This window comes from Ranitomeya imitator, chromosome 1, assembly GCF_032444005.1.
Source record: "Ranitomeya imitator isolate aRanImi1 chromosome 1, aRanImi1.pri, whole genome shotgun sequence".
Taxonomy (NCBI): domain Eukaryota; kingdom Metazoa; phylum Chordata; class Amphibia; order Anura; family Dendrobatidae; genus Ranitomeya; species Ranitomeya imitator.
The window spans coordinates 731,145,239-731,166,385 of NC_091282.1; positions in this window are offsets into that span (position 1 = coordinate 731,145,239).

The window sequence follows — 21,147 nt, forward strand, 5'->3', positions numbered from 1 at the left end:
TTGCAGATCTACAATTCCCCATAGTGTAACATTAAAATACCACATAGCACTCGGCCATGTTATACACTTGTGTGAGTGAGCCTTTTATAGTGTGTGGCAGTGTTGTACTCTGTGTGTGTGCGTGTGGCAGTGTTGTACTCTGTGTGTGCGTGTGGCAGTGTTGTACTGTGTGTGTGGGGCAGTGTTGTACTGTGTGTGTGTGGGGGGCAGTGTTGTACTGTGTGTGTGTGTGAGGCAGTGTTGTACTGTGTGTGTGTGTGGGGCAGTGTTGTACTGTGGGTGTGGCAGTGTTGTACTGTGTGTGTGGCAGTGTTGTACTGTGTGTGTGGCAGTGTTATACTATGTGTGGCAGTGTTGTACTGTATGTGTGGCAGTGTTGTACTGTGTGTGCGGCAGTGTTGTACTGTGTGTGTGGCAGTGTTGTACTGTGTGTGTGGCAGTGTTGTACTGTGTGTGTGTGTGGCAGTGTCCCTTTTTGTACGGATCTGTACATCATGCAGTGATGTTGGCTGTGACAGCCAAGTCAGTGCATTTCACAATTCTGCAATCACACACTGTGCTTTTTACAGATTTGTTCGTGGGCTCAAGCATGGATCCGTAAAAAGAATGAGCATTTAAATTCTTTTTGTGCTTTTTGGATGTGCTTTTACTCACCTTCCCTGCACTCCCACGGTGATCTCGCAGGGCCGGAGGCTGCAGGACCTTTGAGATGACCTGGCACAACACTATGTGACTGAGCAGGGACCTAGAGGCACAGAATACTGCAGCCTCCGAGACGAGGGGACATCACTGGACATCACCGTGGGGGTGCGGGGAAGGTGAGTAATTAGCATAGCAGCATTCACACACACAAGACTGCGCTTTGTGAGGATGCAGTCAAAATGCTCTGTGTGAACGTAGCCTTAGGCGTTTTTTACGGATCATTTTTTTTGTAGTGCACTGCACTGACCTCCCAACATCCCAACAAAGTTAATGAGTTTCCCAGAATTGCTATTCAGACATGACCTTTTGTGAGAATCCGTATTTTTTGGTAGTAAACTGATCCTCACAAAAAAAGAGCATGTCAATTCATGTTGCATTTTTCAGATTAATATATACATTTTTGGTACTGTAATTTTTTATTTCTAAGAAATTAAACATAGGAGCCTATACTTATTAAATATTGCACTGTAAAAAATTGCAACAAAACTATAGTGTGTGAAATGAATTCGCATCGGGGCCCATAACTTTGTAGTTACGTCTCTGGATGGAGGTGATGGGCAGGCAATGATGGAAGTAATGGGCAATTATGGTGAGGGAGAGAATGATGGAGGTGATAGGCAATGATGGTGAGGGAGGGAATGATGGAGGTGATGGGCAATGATGGTGGGGAGGCAATGATGGAGGTGATGGGCAATGATGATGGTATGGGAGGCAATGATGGAGGTGATAGGCAATGATGGACGTGATGGGCAATGGTGGTGGGGGAGGCAATAATGGAGATGATGGGCAATGATGGTGGTGGGGGAGACAATGATGGAGGTGATGGGCAATGATGGTGGGGGGAAGACAATGATGGAGGTGATGGGCAATGATGGTGGTGGGGAGGCAATGATGGAAGTTATGGGCAATGATGGAAGTGATGGGCAATTATGGTGAGGGAGAGAATGATGGAGGTGATAGGCAATGATGGTGAGGGAGGGAATGATGGAGGTGATGGGCAATGATGGTGGGGAGGCAATGATGGAGGTGATGGGCAATGATGATGGTATGGGAGGCAATGATGGAGGTGATAGGCAATGATGGACGTGATGGGCAATGGTGGTGGGGGAGGCAATAATGGAGATGATGGGCAATGATGGTGGTCGGGGAGACAATGATGGAGGTGATGGGCAATGATGGTGGGGGGAAGACAATGATGGAGGTGATGGGCAATGATGGTGGTGGGGAGGCAATGATGGAAGTTATGGGCAATGATGGAAGTGATGGGCAATCATGGTGAGGGAGGGAATGATGGAGGTGATGGGCAATGATGGTGGGGAGGCAATGATGGAGATGATGGGCAATGATGGTGGTGGGGGGAGGCAATGATGGAGGTGGGAGGCAATGGTGGTGGGGAGGCAATGATGGAGGTGATGAAATGGACAATGATGGTGGGGGAGGAGGCAATGATGCAAGTGGTGGAATGGGCAGTGATGGAGGTGGTGGGGGAGAAGGCAATGATGGAGGTGGTGATGAGGACAATGATGGGGTGGAGAGGGGCTGCATTATACTTTATGAGGGGGCTACATAATATTCTGTGGGGGGACTGCATTATTCTCGGGACTACATTATATTATGGGAGGCTACATCATACTGTGTGAGGGGGCTACAGTGTACTCTATGGGGGGCTGCATTATATTCTGTGGTGGGGCTGCATTCTCTCAGTTGACTACATTATATTCTGTGGTGGCTGCATTAAACTATATGAGGGGGGCTGCATTATACCCTATGAGGGTGCTACATTATATTCTATGGTGGGGACTGCATTATACCTGAGGGGGTTGCATTATATTTTGTGGGGTGCTGCATTATATTCTATGAGAGGGGACTGCATTATATTTTATGAGGGGGCTAAATTATATTCTGTGAGGGGGCTAAATTATATTCTATGAGGGGGCTACCCCAACCATGCTACATAATTAAGATGTGAACTACCTTATATTATACCCTGATATTAGCACTTTTTCACAGCACAATTGGTGGTATTGTATCTATTTCTATGTAGCTACATAGTGGGCCCCAAGAATGATTTTCTCTGGTGGGCCCAAGGTGCTCCAGTCTGACGCTGCCAGAGTCCATAGTGCTCGTAGAGGGGGCAGCCATGCCAGAGTCCATAGTGCTTGTAAAGCGGAAGGCCATGCCAGAGTCCGGCTGCATCGTGGTGGTGGCGGTACGGAAGGCCATGCCAGGGTCCTGCTGCATCGTGGTGGTGGCGGTTCGGAAGGCCATTCCAGGGTCCTGCTGCATCGTGGTGGTGGCGGTACGGAAGGCCATGCCAGGGTCCTGCTGCATCGTGGTGGTGGCGGTACGGAAGGCCATGCCAGGTTCCTGCTGCATCGTGGTGGTGGCGGTACGGAAGGCCATGCCAGGGTCCTGCTGCATCGTGGTGGTGGCGGTACCGAAGGCCATGCCAGGGTCCTGCTGCATCGTGGTGGTGGCGGTACGGAAGGCCATGCCAGGGTCCTGCTGCATTGTGGTGTCAGTGGAGGAGGTCCAAGCAGGAGCAGCGGTTGTCGTGGTGGCGGTGGGATGTCCAACTGCACTCAGCATGGTGGTGGCGCTGTAGTGGTGGCCGTGCATTGGTATGCAGCAGAGGTCGGCATTGAGGTTAATCGTGACAGTGAAGGCATAGGTGGATATGCCAACACGGTCTGCTGGAAATACTGACTCTGCTGCATAGCCTGCACATAAGCAGCATTGCAAGCCTGTATGACACTCACCTGGAGATCAGGAGTATGGTGTTCCGACATGCCCTGCTCAATTTGGTTAAAAAAATGATGTGCTGGCCTCTGGAGGTCGGCTTTCACTTGGTCAAGGCTTTGGGTGACCTCCTGGATACGTGCATAAAAGAGTAGGGTTGAGCGACTTTTACTTTTTTTAGGGTCGAGTCGGGTTTCGCGAAACCCGACTATCTCAAAAGTCGAGACGAGTGATGAAAAGTCGGGGATCAACCGAAACACGAAACCCAATGCAAAGTCAATGGGAATTTTTTTTTTCTCTCTCTCTCTTTCTCCCCCTCTCTCTCCCCTCCGTCCCTGAACAGAAAAGCTGGTGTTACACATTGCAAATCGCTACAGTGAGAAGATGGCGATAAGCATCCACGCCCCTAAGACCTATGTCATCACTCTGCCCACGCTCCTTCATTGGCTGAAAAAATGGCGCCAAACGCGTCATACGAAACGCGACTTTGGCGTGAAGATCGCCGACCGCATGGCCGATCACACACTAGGGTCGGGTTTCATGAAACCCGACTTTGCCAAAAGTCGCCGACTTTTAAATTTGTCCGATCCGTTTCGCTCAAGCCTATTCAAGAGGCTATGTGAAACATCCATTCCGTCACCCAAAGCCTTAATTGCTTCATGTAAAACTGAGCTCAAGTGCAAAAACTCGGGCATGAGTGACCTGTCTGAAGCCCTCTGCCTTTGCCGGGAGGAGCCCCCCAAAAAAGGGGCAGTGGAAGAGGACTGCGAAAGGGGAAGACCTGATGGACCAGCTCCCTGGTCTCCAGTTAGTGTGGCAGGCCCACTTGCTGCTGCGCTACTGGATGGCTGGGACGGGTCCGTGGCTGTCGGATGAAGGACTGCTCCAGAACCTGGGCCAACAGTAGTGCTCCATGTGCTGTCAAAAAAAGGAAAAACAAAATTAATACCAAAAAATAACCAGACGCAAAATCCTGTGGAATATAAAAATACAGATTATGGCAATACAATACAACCTAATGCACATGATAAATACTTACATTCTCTGGGCAAGGACCGGTCTTAAAAATGCCTGAACATGATGGTATTTATATCTTCGGATCCTTGCTCCTGAACCACTGGGAAGATGGCTATCTTGACGCAGGTTCTTGTTGAAGCGGTCCTTCATCGAACGCCAATGTATTTTGACTTTGGACACTGTTAAAAAAAAACATTTTGGTCACAAAAATGACTTTTGGCTGTGCTCACACAACTGTGTGTGATGACAGAAACTCCAGAGAGTGTCTGCTGAGTAGTGACCTGCAAATGTCCACCCAAATGTCCACTACCTCCCTTTATCACCTTCTATGTGGGGGGTGGCTTATCAGTGTCTAGTCATGTTTTTTTCAATTGAAACGCATGCGTTCACGAACGCAACCAAACGCATGTGCTTGTGAACGCATGCGTTCATATAGACAGCAATGCGTTTTTTTGTCGCAAACCTTGCGCAATCGACCGCATGCGTTTTCAGGTGGCAAATTGATGCCTCTAAAAATTACTACATGTTGCATTTCCGCGCCAAGCCGCAAACTACGAAACGACGCATGCGACGTCAAACGCGGCAGGACGCGAACAATTAAAAACTCATGCGTCCCTAATGTTAAATATAGGAATACACAACGCATGCGGATATATGCGGTAGAAACGCTGCGGACACCACCGCAAATGTGAAACCAGCCTAAGTGATACAAAGAATGTTAGCTCCTCCCCTGCAGTATACACCCTCCTGCTGGCTCCGAGAGAACCAGTTCTTGCTTAGTGTCCATAGGAGGCACACTGGGGTCTGCTCTTCAGACCATACTTTTGTATTTTATTTTTGTCTTTCAAGTTTTACTTTTTTTAAACCTTTTTACAAGGAAGACTGGGGCGACATACCCTTTCAAGGGGCCGACCTCCCCTAACCAACAACAGGCGAGCACGGTGAGTGTCGCCTTCCCGTATCCTCTCCTGCAACGTGGGATGCCATGCCTGGGCTGGTTTTAAGGGGCGACGGGTCCCTTGAAGGGCACCGATCTCCCTGCACCCTTAATGGACGAGCACATGGAGTGTCGCCTCCATGTGTCCTCTTCCGCAGCCAGGTCTAATGCTGGACAATCAGCCCTGTCCCATCTTATGGGATTAACCCTTTGGATGTACAGAGGTCCCACTGCACCACCTCTGTTAAAGCGGATGGTGCAAGGAGGTGGACGGTCCCTCTCCACCTCCCTATGAAGGGGATGGTGGATGGAGGGTTCCTGCACTGTCCAAATTGAAGGCACCTGACCTGCAACAGAGCGGTCGAGCTCTGCAGCTCCTCATAGCGGAACCCCTCGGACATCCGATCGGTGAGTGACAGGGGTCGGGTTCGGTAAGAGGGCTCCTGGTGCACCACGGCTACCCAGTGGACACGCGCCGGCTGACGCTGGAAATTTACTCCCCGGCTTTAGCTTGTACTAGGCCGCAAGCCGGACGTACCGCACACTTGCTCACGTGTGTTCAGCCCACTCCGCCCCTTCTCTTCCTGCTCCTGGCATCCAGAAGTTTTCCCCCCGGCTTCGGCCAGTGCTAGGCCGCAAGAGGGAAGCCCCGCCCACTCCCTCAGCACATTTCTCTGTTCCCGATGTCCATTATCAGGCTTCTGGCCGTGCTCTGCAGACTGGGTTCCAGCAGCGAATGGATTCTATCTCCGGGTACAGGACAGGGGTAAGAGCTGCGCTGCGATCCTGGGCATTGTTTTTTCCCGTTGGCCCCTTCCCTCATTGGGTGCATTCAGCAGAGCCAGAACGTACGGGGGTACCCATACAGTATTTTTTGCCGCATGCACCTTTTGTCAGTCCTCGCTATCCCGGGGACAGAGTAATCTACTCTGTGAAGGCTCAGGAGCCCTCCGCCGTTACAGTACCTAGTGCACCTAGTCCCCCTTGAGTGAGCTTCGACACTGCCGCAGTCCAGGGCCTCACTGACTAAAGGGATTGAGCCCTTTCCGGACTCCTCAGGCATCCGCCTGCCTGTCTCAGAAGGTTCCTCTTCGACACGGGAACCGTTGGCCTGCAGGGGCCGATCTCGGGCACAAAATTCTAGGGCAGCTAGAAAACGTACCCATAGTACATCCCCCGGGCCCTCCCGTACCTTGGTGTCCACTTCTCGCTCCCCCTCACAAGGGGTTCTCAGCGACCCGGACTCGGAGTGGGAGTCTGACGATTTTCTAGATCAGGACTCCACCGAGACTCAGGTGAGTGTAGATAAACTCATTAAAGCCGTCATCCAAACCCGGTGGACGAATCTCTGTTCCGGGTCAAGCGGTGTCCTTTAAGAGGATTAAACATCCGCATAAGATTTTCACCAACCATCCTGAATTTCAGGACATTATTCAGCGGCACAGAAAGCGGCCAGACAAACACTTCACATGACAGAAGACTCTGGGTTTCCCAGATCTGCCTTTGCCATTTTTTTCTGGAAAATGGTGGATTCACTTATTGAGGCCGTCATCCACACAATGTAGGTTGACTAGAACTCCGGTTCTGCTTCGGATCGTGCACTGTCCTTCAAAAGGACTAAATTCCCTCATAGAACATTTGCCAGTCACCCGAATAGGGAGTGTTCGGATAAGCGATGCAGTACATAGGATGCCATGCCTGGGCTGATTTTTTGAGGTGACTGGTCCCTTAAGGGCCCCGATCTCCCCACACCATCAATAGACAAGCACATGGAGCGTCGCCTCTATGTATCCTCTCCCGCAGCCATGCCTGATGCCGGACTACCAGTCCTGTCCACCCGGGGGCCTGAACTCTGGGATGTGCAGAGACACCCATTTTTGGCGTCCCAGCAGCCCCCACTGCATCACCACTGTTTAGCGAATGATGCAAGGAGGCGGACGGTCCCTCTCCACTTCCCTATTAAGGGGATGTGGATCGAGGGTTCATCACTCTAACCCTACACCCTCCAAAGACAGCAGTGACAGCAAAAGATGGTTTATCCTGACATGCTGGATACAGCTGCGCATTCTACCACCCGGCAGTTTCTCTGGGTAAGCGCTCTAACCTTCCTTAGCAGCCCCATGGGTAGCTAAAGCAATGGGCTCCTGGTCGGAAACCTTAATTACTTCGATTCAGAACAGGAACCTTCTCCCGAAGGTAGTACAGCTGGCCAATCAAATCTCTTGAGCTGGAGATTATGTAGTCCATGCCTCTTTGGACGTAGTTGGGCGGCACTGTCAGCAGCAAATGCCATTACATTCAATGGAAAGCGGACTCTGCATCCAAAAAGGCTGAAATCACTCTCTTACCAGAGTGGTCGGTTATTCAGTGAGAAGTTGGAACCAATCCAGGCTGGACCACTACTTCTTCCCAATCAGGGCGTTCCCCATGCAGGAACAAGGGTTGCAAGATTCCTATAGGCCCAACCAGCAGTGGAAGGGTTGTCCTAGACAGGCTAGATCTCAGGGATCTAGGTTCCAAATAAAAGGATGGGAAATGTAAGACCGATCCTGGACCTAAAACTTCTAACAAGTTTGTCAGGGCCCACCTTTTTTCGGACGGAGTCCCTCCGTTCGGTCATTATCTTAATGGAAAAAGGTAGAGTTTCTGGCATCCACCGACATTCGGGCTGCTTACCTCCACTTTCTGATTATTTTTTTTCCCCCTCTCCAAAAATTCCTGCGTTTCGGTCCATATTACACTCTCAGGGCGTGGTCGTCCTGCCCTATCTGGATAACTTTCTAGTCAAGGGACCATCCTTCCAGGACTGCACTGACTCCATCTGTATCACTTGCAAAACCCTTTCTCGCCTGGGCTGGCTGATAAACTTAGGCAAGTCTTCCCAAACATTTTCAGCCCAGCAGATCCTGGACACCTCCAGAGGGTTGGTGATGCAAGGCCTTGGCCCACCAACAGGGAACTTGCGCCCTTGTCAATCTTCCCCTCATTCCATCCGATTTGCTATGAGGGTTCTAGAAAAAATGGTGGCGGCAATGGAAGCAGTCACCTTCGCCCTGCTTGGCTCTGTTGGTCAGACAGGCTCTCAGATTATGGACTCTGAGTTCCTCCCTCAATCAGGGGAGATCCTTTCTTCCGGTTTAAAACGGTTAGTAGTGACTACCGATTCCATTCTTCTTGGCTGGGGAGCGTCACCATACTGCTCAAAGCCGCCGGTCAACTCTGGAACTCCCGATCAATGTTTCTGGAGGTTCAATCAATACGGCTAGCCCTATAGCAGTTCCACTGTCTTCTGGTAGGTCACCCCATCCGATATCAATCAGATAACGCCATGGCCACGGCATACATCAATCATCAAGGGGGTACCCGCAGCCAGGCGGCCATGGCCAAGGTCGCTCACTGTCACGGATCCCTACTCCATGGTGTCACTTATTCGTCACATGCCTGCTCTCACACGTGACTTGGGGTTGTGCCTGCAAGGGTTAATCTTTCTCCCCACTCTCAGTCCAGCATTCAACCTCTGTCCTATGCTGTAATGGGAGCATAAATCACACACCGACCCAGGCCACACACCCGCTCATACGCGCTGCTACCACTCATCGAATACACGGGCGATGAGTCCCGGATCTAACAATAATGCTAATAAAAATGTGTATCACTTGTAGCGTGGCTAAAGGGTGTCTAATCGACGGGAGATATGTGTCACATAGATGGCTTGCCGCTGTGATGTAACCATAGCTACCTATATGTGTTTCAGGACCTGTAGTGATGTCACAACCACATGTCTGGTCATGTGATGGGTTCTGGGTGTGGTTAGACATATAAAAGAAAGCCTTATGCTTAACACAGTGGATATGTGTGGAGGTGCTAGCCTCCACAGTGTGTTAAGGCTCCAGGACTGAGCCTGAAGGAATGGACACTTGTTTTTTCCTTTGCCTGAGCTAAAGGCTATTTGTTTTCTGTTTATGCTAACTGGTTTTTGGAGCAATAAACCTTTGAACTTTTGTTGGAACCTGCCTCCTAAGTGTCAGCCATCGCACCTGAGCGAGTGAAACCCCTACAATTGGTGGTAGATGTGCAGGCAGCATTCCCAGCGGAGACATAAGTTTTTTATTGAATGTCCTGGGTCAAGTCTGTTGTAAGCCAGCAAGCATTGCCGGGGAAAATGGAGGACCTACTGAAACACTTGATCCAGTCACAGCAGCAAGAGACCAACAGGCTGTTTATGCAGCAGTTGCAACAGAACCAGCAAGAGACCAACAAGCTGTTGATGCAGCAGGTGCAACAGAACCAGCAGGAGCAACGGCAGCAGATGCAGCTTCTGGCAACCGCCATCCAGGGCAAGACGAGCGCCCCAACTCCAGGTCTGGCTGATGACACCCACGTCCGGAAGACGGTAAGACGCGCATTACAGAAAATGACCCCCGGAGATGATGTTGAGGCCTTCCTGACGGTGTTTGAGAGGGTCGCTGAGAGGGAAAAACTCCCGCCAGAGCAGTGGGCAGAGGTACTGGCGCCATACCTGACGGGAGAACCCCAGAAGGCGTACTATGATTTGACCTTGCAGGATGCCAAAGAGTATCACAAATTGAAAGTCGAGATTCTCGCACGTTTGGGGGTGACACTGACTGTCAGGGCACAGCGCGTTCACTGCTGGGCCTATCACCGGGACAAACCGCCTCGCGCTCAAATGTTTGATCTGTTGCACCTGGTCCAGAAATGGCTGCAGCCAGAGTCATGTACACCTGCACAGATGGTGGAACGGGTGATGATGGATCGGTTTGTGCATTCCCTCCCGAGGTCCATACAGACTTGGGTTGCCCAGGGTGATCCCCAGAATGCCGACGAGCTGATCGGACTGGTTGAGAGATACCAAGGGTTGTAAGGCTCCTCCGGGAGGCAACCCATGCCGTACTGGGGGTCCCAGAAGGGAACTGAGTCCCAAAAAGGGGTGGCGCGTCCAAGGTCACAAAGGGTGGGGGAGGTGGTGCCCAAGGTCCCTACGGGTGATGTTATTTGTTGGAGGTGCCACAGGCCAGGACATATAGCTGCCCATTGTTCCCAGACCACTGAGCAGATGGACTGCAGCATGGGACGCCGTTGTTCATGCTATGCATATCCAGCCTGCGGTGTGAACTCTCCGCCCAACGAGGGACCTCAAGCGTGTCCCGTAAAGGTGAACGGTCGAGCAGTAACGGCACTGTTAGACTCAGGGAGCCTAGTGACCCTGGTGAGGGCCACTTTTCCTCTCCACCTGCTCCCGGGAAAGAAGGTCGGAGTGCGGTGCATACATGGTGATGCAAAGGACTACCCTATGGCCAGAGTGGACATTGAAACGGCATGTGGCACTGAGTCCCACATAGTCGGCGTCGTGCAGGACTTGTTGCACCCTATAATTATTGGCCGGTATATCTGTTTGTTTTGGGATTTGTGGGGAAAAGGTTCTGAGCTCCCTAGCAAGAGGAACCCTGGAAGGGTGTCGCCACACCCGGAGTCAGACAGGTTTCCTTTTTGTGTTCTGGTTGGGGATGAGGAGGAAGTGTCCCCTGCATCTGACATTCTGGAGTTAGAGGTGACCAGTGAAAATTTTGGGACTGCCCAACATAGGGACCCCACTCTGAGGGAAGCCTTTAATAATGTCACAGTTATTGATGGGGTGTGTTATGACCTGGTGGTTAGGAGCACCCAGAACGACCTGATGGTTAAACTCACACAGGACAAGCTCTGGGATGTGGGAGCTCTGCTGACCGCAGGCCCTAATCCTATCACAACAACTAGAAATAGTTGTGGAGTGTTCCTGACTCTCCCTAGACGCCTCTTCACAGCCTAAGAGCTAGCTAGCCCTAGAGATAGAAAATAAAGCCTACCTTGCCTCAGAGAAATTCCCCAAAGGAAAAGGCAGCCCCCCACATATATTGACTGTGAGTAAAGATGAAAGTCACAAACGCAGAAATGAAACAGGTTTCAGCAAAGGGAGGCCAGACTTACTAAACAGACAGAGGATAGGAAAGGTATCTTTGCGGTCAGCACAAAAACTACAAAAGACCACGCAGAGTGTGAAAAAAGACCTCCGCACCGACTAACTGTGTGGAGATGCCACTCTGCATCCCAGAGCTTCCAGCTAGCAAGACAAAATCATGATAACCAACTGGACAAGGAAACAATGAACAAATAATAACTATCAGGAACTTAGCTTCTGCTGGAGAAGACAGGTCACCAGAAAGATCCAAGAGCGAACTGAACAAATGTAGGAACATTGACAGCTGGCAAGGAGTAACGATCTGAGTGGAGTTAAATAGAGCAGCCAACCAAAGGATAAACCACGTCACCTGTGTAAGTAACCTCAGAAGCAGCAGCTTCACTCATAGCCACCAGAGGGAGTCCATGGACAGAACTCGCCGAAGTACCATTCACGACCACAGGAGGGAGTTCGACAACAGAATTCACAACAGTACCCCCCCTTGAGGAGGGGTCACCGAACCCTCACCAGAGCCCCCAGGCCGATCAGGATGAGCCAAATGAAAGGCACGAACTAGATCAGCAGCATGAACATCAGAGGCAAAAACCCAGGAATTATCTTCCTGACCATAACCCTTCCACTTGACCAGGTACTGGAGTTTCCATCTCGAAACACGAGAATCCAAAATCTTCTCCACCACATACTCCAACTCCCCCTCGACCAACACCGGGGCAGGAGGATCAACGGAGGGAACCATAGGCGCCACGTATCTCCGCAACAACGACCTATGGAACACATTATGGATGGCAAAAGAAGCTGGAAGGTCCAAACGAAATGACACAGGATTAAGAACTTCAGAAATCTTATATGGCCCAATGAAACGAGGCTTAAACTTAGGAGAGGAAACCTTCATAGGAACATGACGAGATGACAACCAAACCAAATCCCCAACACGAAGTCGGGGACCAACACAGCGCCTGCGGTTAGCGAAACGTTGAGCCTTCTCCTGGGACAATGTCAAATTGTCCACCACATGAGTCCAAATCTGCTGCAACCTGTCCACCATCGTATCCACACCAGGACAGTCCGAAGGCTCAACCTGCCCTGAAGAGAAACGAGGATGGAAACCAGAATTACAGAAAAAAGGAGAAACTAAAGTAGCCGAGCTGGCCCGATTATTAAGGGCGAACTCAGCCAAAGGCAAGAAGGACACCCAATCATCCTGATCAGCAGAAACAAAGCATCTCAGATATGTTTCCAAAGTCTGATTAGTTCGTTCGGTTTGGCCATTAGTCTGAGGAAGGAAAGCCGAAGAAAAAGACAAATCAATGCCCATCTTAGCACAAAAGGACCGTTAAAACCTCATAACAAACTAGGAACCTCTGTCCGAGACGATGGTCTCTGGAATGCCATGCAAACGAACCACATGCTGGAAAAACAATGACACCAAATCAGAGGAGAAAGGCAATTTAGACAAGGGTACCAAATGGACCATCTTAGAGAAGCGATCACAAACCACCCAAATGACCGACATCCTTTGAGAAACAGGGAGATCAGAAATAAAATCCATGGAAATATGCGTCCAGGGCCTCTTCGGGACCAGCAAGGGCAAAAGCAACCCACTGGCACGAGAACAGCAGGGCTTAGCCCGAGCACAAGTCCCACAGGACTGCACAAAAGAACGCACATCCCGTGACAAAGAAGGCCACCAAAAGGATCTAGCCACCAAATCTCTGGTACCAAAGATTCCAGGATGACCAGCCAACACCGAACAATGAACCTCAGAGATAACTCTACTAGTCCATCTATCAGGGACAAACAGTCTCTCCGCTGGACAACGGTCAGGTCTATCAGCCTGAAACTTCTGCAGCACGCGCCGCAAATCAGGGAGATAGCAGACAAAATTACCCCCTCTTTAAGAATACCCGCCGCTCCGGAACACCCGGAGAGTCAGGCACAAAACTCCTTGACAGGGCATCAGCCTTCACATTCTTAGATCCCGGAAGGTATGAAACCACAAAATCAAAACGGGAGAAAAAGAGCGACCATCGAGCCTGTCTAGGATTCAACCGTTTGGCAGACTCGAGATAAGTCAAATTCTTGTGATCCGTCAAGACCACCACGCGATGTTTAGCTCCTTCAAGCCAATGTCGCCACTCCTCGAATGCCCACTTCATGGCCAACAACTCTCGATTGCCAACATCATAATTGCGCTCAGCAGGCGAGAATTTTCTAGAAAAGAAGGCACATGGTTTCATCACCGAGCCATCAGAACTTCTTTGCGACAAAACAGCCCCTGCTCCAATCTCAGAAGCATCAACCTCGACCTGAAACGGGAGCGAAACATCTGGCTGGCACAACACAGGGGCAGAAGAAAAACGACGCTTCAACTCCTGAAAAGCCTCTAGAGCCGCAGAGGACCAATTGACCACATCAGCACCTTTCTTGGTCAAATCAGTCAACGGTTTAGCAATACTAGAAAAATTAGCGATGAAGCGACGGTAAAAATTAGCAAAGCCCAGGAACTTCTGCAGGCTCTTCACAGATGTCGGCTGAGTCCAATCATAAATGGTCTGAACTTTAACAGGGTCCATCTCGATAGTAGAAGGGGAAAAAATGAAACCCAAAAATTAAACCTTCTGAACTCCAAAGAGACACTTTGACCCCTTCACAAACAAGGAATTCGCACGAAGGACCTGGAACACCATTCTGACCTGCTTCACATGAGACTCCCAATCATCCGAAAAGACCAAAATATCATCCAAATATACAATCATGAATCTATCCAGGTACTCTCGAAAGATGTCATGCATAAAGGACTGAAACACAGATGGAGCATTAGAAAGCCCGAATGGCATAACCAGGTACTCAAAATGACCCTCGGGCGTATTAAATGCTGTTTTCCATTCATCGCCCTGTTTAATTCGCACAAGATTATACGCTCCTCGAAGATCTATCTTGGTGAACCAACTAGCCCCCTTAATCCGAGCAAACAAATCAGACAGCAGCGGCAAAGGATACTGAAATTTGGGCTCTTCAAATACATCCCGGTAATCTGTTAAAAACTCAGGGACTTCAGAAGGAGTGGAAGGCGAAATTGACAACAATGGAACATCACCATGTACCCCCTGACAACCCCAGTCGGACACAGACATAGATTTCCAATCCAACACTGGATTATGGACCTGTAGCCATGGCAACCCCAAAACGACCACATCATGCAGATTATGCAACACCAAAAGGCGAATATCCTCCTGATGTGCAGGAGCCATGCACATGGTCAATTGAGTCCAGTACTGAGGCTTATTCTTGGCCAAAGGCGTAGCATCAATTCCTCTCAATGGAATAGGATACTGCAAGGGCTCCAAGAAAAAACCACAGCGCCTGGCAAACTCCAAGTCCATCAAATTCAGGGCAGCGCCTGAATCCACAAATGCCATAACAGAATAGGACGACAGAGAGCAAATCAGAGTAACGGACAAAAGAAATTTAGACTGTACCGTACCAATGGTGGCAGACCTAGCGAACCGCTTAGTGCGCTTAGGACAATCGGAGATAGCATGAGTGGATTCACCACAGTAAAAACACAGCCCATTCCGATGTCTGTGTTCTTGCCGTTCAGCTCTGGTCAAAGTCCTATCACACTGCATAGGCTCAGGCCTATGCTCAGAGAATACCGCCAGATGGTGCACAGCTTTGCGCTCACGCAAGCGCCGATCGATCTGAATGGCCAAGGACATAGACTCATTCAGACCAGCAGGCGTGGGAAATCCCACCATGACATCCTTAAGGGCTTCAGAAAGACCCTTTCTGAAAATTGCCGCCAGGGCACACTCATTCCACTGAGTAAGCACAGACCACTTTCTAAACCTCTGACAGTACACCTCCGCTTCATCCTGACCCTGACACAAAGCCAGCAAGATTTTCTCTGCCTGATCCACTGAATTTGGTTCATCATAAAGCAATCCAAGCGCCAGAAAAAACGCATCAGCATCACGCAATGCAGGATCTCCTGGCACAAGGGAAAATGCCCAGTCTTGAGGGTCACCACGCAACAAAGAAATAATGATTTTTACTTGTTGAACGGGGTCACCAGAGGAGCGGGGTTTCAAAGCTAGAAACAGTTTACAATTATTTTTGAAATTCAGAAACTTGGATCTATCCCCAGAAAATAAATCAGGAATAGGAATTCTAGGCTCTAACATAGGATTCTGAACCACAAAATCTTGAATGTTTTGTACCCTTGCAGTGAGATGATCCACATGAGGACAGACCTTGAATGTCCATCCCTTCACCTGTGTCCTGAACCACCCAAAGGTTTAGGGGAAAAGAAAGAAAAAAAACAGTGCAAAGAAAAAAAAATGGTCTCAGAGCTTCTCTTATCCCTCTATTGAGATGCATTAATACTTTGGGCCAGCTGTACTGTTATGACCTGGTGGTTAGGAGCACCCGGAATGACCTGATGGTTAAACTCACACAGTACAAGCTCTGGGATGTGGGAGCTCTGCTGACCGCAGGCCCTAATCCTATCACAACAAGTAGAAATAGCCGTGGAGCGTTCCTGACTCTCCGTAGACGCCTCTTCACAGCCTAAGAGCTAGCTAGCCCTAGAGATAGAAAATAAAGCCTACCTTGCCTCAGAGAAATTCCCCAAAGGAAAAGGCAGCCCCCCACATATATTGACTGTGAGTAAAGATGAAAGTCACAAACGCAGAAATGAAACAGGTTTCAGCAAAGGGAGGCCAGACTTACTAAACAGACAGAGGATAGGAAAGATATCTTTGCGGTCAGCACAAAAACTACAAAAGACCACGCAGAGTGTGCAAAAAGACCTCCGCACCGACTAACGGTGCGGAGATGCCACTCTGCATCCCAGAGCTTCCAGCTAGCAAGACAAAATCATAACCAGCTGGACAAGGAAACAATGAACAAATAATAACTATCAGGAACTTAGCTTCTGCTGGAGAAGACAGGTCACCAGAAAGATCCAAGAGCGAACTCAACAAATGCAGGAACATTGACAGCTGGCAAGGAGTAACGATCTGAGTGGAGTTAAATAGAGCAGCCAACCAAAGGATAAACCACGTCACCTGTGTAAGGAATCTCAGAAGCAGCAGCTTCACTCACAGCCACCAGAGGGAGTCCATGGACAGAACTCACCGAAGTACCATTCACGACCACAGGAGGGAGTTCGACAACAGAATTCACAACAGGGGTGGTACAGGAGCCGGGGGCGGACACAAGATTTCCCCATTTTCTAATGAGTGGGGAGTTGTTGTACCGGGTCACAAAATTAAGGGAGGAGTTGGTACAGCAGTTGTTGGTGCCGGGTCTATATAGACGGAAAGTGTTGGACATAGCCCATTCACACATCTTGGGTGGACACCTAGGGGTGGAAAAAATGCAGGAACGGGTTGTGCAGAGGTTCTATTGGCCTAGGTGTCACCGGGAAATAGTGAACTATTGCAGGTCCTGCCCTACATGTCAGCTAACTGCTCCCACTCCTCATTTCCGGAACCCCCTTGTGCCACTGCCCATTATTGAGGTGCCATTCGAGAGAATTGCCATGGACTTGATCGGTCCCTTAGTTAAATCAGCCCGGGGCCATCAGTATATATTAGTCATCCTGGACTATGCCACACGCTATCCTGAGGCAATTCCCTTGAGAAATTCTTCCTCAAAGAGTATAGCTCGCGAGTTGGTCCATGTCTTTTCCCGGACAGGTCTGCCGAAGGAGATCCTGACTGACCAGGGGTCACCTTTCATGAGCAAGGTGATGAGGGAATTATGCAAAGCCCTGAAAATCTCCCAGTTGAGGACCTCGATGTACCATCCCCAGTCAGATGGCCTTGTTGAGAGATTTAACAAGACACTGAAGAGCATGCTGAGAAAAGCTATAGAGAAAGACGGTAGAGACTGGGATTGTCTCTTACCCTATCTGATGTTTTCCATTCGTGAAGTTCCACAGGCCTCCACAGGGTTCTCACCGTTTGAGCTTCTATATGGCCGACATCCGCGAGGACTCCTGGATATAGCCAAGGAAACCTGGGAAGCCGAAGTCACGCCCCACAGAAGCGTCATTGAGCATGTGGCCCTGATGCAGCAGAGGATTGCAAAGGTGATGCCTATCGTGAAAACACCTCCTCCAGGCACAAGAAGCTCAGGCCAGAGTCTACAACCGAACCAATTTCCCATCACACAGTATAATAGGAATAAAGAGGCTACGGCTAGAGTCATAAAATAAAATAATATTTATTAATAAAGATAAAAATAAGACAGCAGAAAAATTCTCCCTAAAAAATATCCGCTAGGGACAACACACAGCCAGGCCACTAAGTCCAAATGACGTAATATAAATAAACTAGTATAGCCATACAAGTAAGGAGTAAGAGCACGGTAAAAAATCCACAATAATATACCAATGCATTACTTGCAAACAAAAGGATATGCAGGACAAATTTAGGAAAATAATTTAGGAATCCTTGCACCCCACAAGGCATACGCTGCTGCGTACCTGGATGATATCGTCATCTTTAGCCCGGACTGGGAGAGTCATCTGGAAAAGGTCCAAGCGGTGTTTGATGCTATAAGAGAGGCGGGGTTTACAATAAACCCAAAGAAGTGTGCCTTGGGTAAAGAAGAAGCTAAGTACCTTGGATATATAGTGGGTCATGGAGAAATAAAACCCCAAATCAGTAAAGTCGAGGCAATTCAAACATGGCCAAAACCAGTTTCCAAAAAGCAAGTTAAAGCCTTCCTGGGAATCGCCTCTGACTGATCTGCTAAAAGGGACAAAATCAGTAATGATTAAATGGTCCGAAGAAACAGAGTTCGCATTCCAAGAGATGAAAGAGGCTCTGTGTAAGCAACCCGTCCTGATGGCCCCAAACTTCAAGAAAGAGTTTATTCTTCAGACAGATGCCTCAGATGTTGGGGTAGGAGCAGTCCTTTTACACGGGGAGGAGCATCCTGTTCTCTATCTGAGTAGGAAGCTGTCCTCATCTGAAAAGAACTACTCAGTCGTAGAGAAGGAGTGCTTGGCCATAAAGTGGGCGGTGGACACATTACGGTACTATCTGCTGGGACGTAAATTTAGACTGATATCCGACCATGCCCCACTTAGGTGGATGAGGGAAACGAAGAGTAGAAATGCTAGGGTCACCCGTTGGTTCTTAGCCCTGCAGGACTTCTGTTTCCATGTGGAACATAGGGCCGGAAAGCTGCACGGTAATGCTGATGCCCTGTCAAGAATCCCTTGTCTAGTGGGGGAAAGTGCCAAGCCCCACGGCTTTAGGCAGAGGGGGGAGGTATGTAGCGTGGCTAAAGGGTGTCTAATTGACGGGAGATATGTGTCACATAGATGGCTTGCCGCTGTGATGTAACCATAGCTACCTATATGTGTTTCAGGACTTGTGGTGATGTCACAACCACATGTCTGGTCATGTGATGGATTCTGGGTGTGGTTAGACATATAAAAGAAAGCCTTATGCTTAACACAGTGGATATGTGTGGAGGTGCTAGCCTCCACAGTGTGTTAAGGCTCCAGGACTGAGCCTGAAGGAATGGACACTTGTTTTTTTCCTTTGCCTGAGCTAAAGGCTATTTATTTTCTGTTTATGCTAACTGGTTTTTGGAGCAATAAATCTTTGAACTTTTGTTGGAACCTGCCTCCTAAGTGTCAGCCATCGTGAAACCCCCCTACACACTCATAAGGCCCACACACCTTTAGGCTATGGATTCTTTAGAACATTCAAGGTTCAACTTGTTAAAGTTTTATACTTTATTAGCAAAAAGTTCAATGCTTACAATAAGAAAAAGGTATAAAATATGATAATAAAAAGACATACAACTTATGCAAAAATAAACAGGAGAAAACTTACAGAAATCATCTAACTGGTAGTTTGCTTTCTGCTCCCGGGGGGGGGGGGGGGGGTGAATGGAGTGGGTGGAACAGATCAGCTTCTCAGGCTGCCCTCACATGTGAGCACAATTGTCTGTCTGCAGCCTAAATTTATAACTTTGGTCTGAGGTCAGGTTTCTAGACCGGCCCCTCAGGCCAATATCATAACTGCTGCCTGTTTGATTGGGCCACGGCCGCGCCCCCAATGAATATATTATTTTCTCTTGTGGAAAGGTTCGCAGGGATAGATTACCTCAGGCCACAATTTAGCATCTCCCCTCCAAGACCTCAGAGGTGTCAAGTGTTCTGTTATGATAAGGTAATTCAGTACCACAATGGACATAGAGGTCAAAGCACATACAGTGACCTGACAATAACCCAAAAACATAGAACGAGCTCTGAGACGTGGGAACTCTGCTGACCGCAATCCCTAATCCTCTCCAACCACACTAGAGGCAGCCGTGGATTGCGCCTAACGCTCCCTATGCAACTCGGCACAGCCTGAGAAACTAGCTAGCCTGAAAATAGAAAATAAGCCTACCTTGCCTCAGAGAAATACCCCAAAGGAAAAGGCAGCCCCCACATATGACTGTGAGTTAAGATGAAAAGACAAACGTAGAGATGAAATAGATTTAGCAAAGTGAGGCCCGACTTTCTGAACAGAGCGAGGATAGGAAAGGTAACTTTGCGGTCAACACAAAACCCTACAAAAAACCACGCAAAGGGGGCAAAAAGACCCTCCGTACCGAACTAACGGCACGGAGGTACACCCTCTGCGTCCCAGAGCTTCCAGCAAGCAAGAAAAAACAAATTGACAAGCTGGACAGAAAAAAACAGCAAACAAAATAGCAAAGCAGAACTTAGCTATGCAGAGCAGCAGGCCACAGGAACGATCCAGGAGGAAACAGGTCCAATACTAGAACATTGACTGGAGGCCAGGATCAAAGCACTAGGTGGAGTTAAATAGAGCAGCACCTAACGACTTCACCACTCACCTGAGGAAGGAAACTCAGAAGCCGCAGTACCACTCTCCTCCACCAACGGAAGCTCACAGAGAGAATCAGCCAAAGTACCACTTGTGACCACAGGAGGGAGCTCTGCCACAGAATTCACAACAGTGTTCCTTTTGTTCTTGGCCTTAGCCAGACCTCCTGGTGGGATATGGAGACAGAATTTCTACTAGTCCCAAGGAGGTACCTATTAACACCTAGGTGTGACTTGCCTTCAGCACAGATGTTACATTATCACTAGTCTCGCATATAACCCTAGACATATGTCCTTACACACATATATATATATATATATATATATATATATATATATATATATATACATATACACATATTTCACCACACCTCCCTCCTTATGAACGTGCATGGGGGTTGACTTACAGGTCAGCCCCCGAGCACGTATCTGGTTCTGCCCCATCTTGGCGAGACAGGCCATCGGCATTGTCATGATCAACTCCCTTCTTGTGCTGAATTGTGAAATGATATTGCTGAAGTATCAAACTCCATCTAAGCCATTTGCCATGGTCCCCAACTACTCTGGTGAGCCAACTCAGTGGGTTATGATCTGTGATCACGGTGAAGTTGCGCCCATAGAGGTATGGTGGCAGCTTCTGCAGAGCCCACACAATTGCCAAACATTTTTTCAATGGTTGCATAAGCCACTTCTCTGGGCAGGAGTTTCAGCATCTCCTCTACCTGTTCCCTCATGTGTGCCTCCACCTCTGCTGACTCCAGGGACTCCATGTACTGAGTCCCAGTCCCCACATCTAATAACAGATCAGCCTCCCCCTCTTCAGGCAGGCTACAGACAGGTAAGACACAGGTCTCCCTGACATGATGTGCCTTCAACATATTTACATTAAACACTTTCTGACGCTTTGCATGC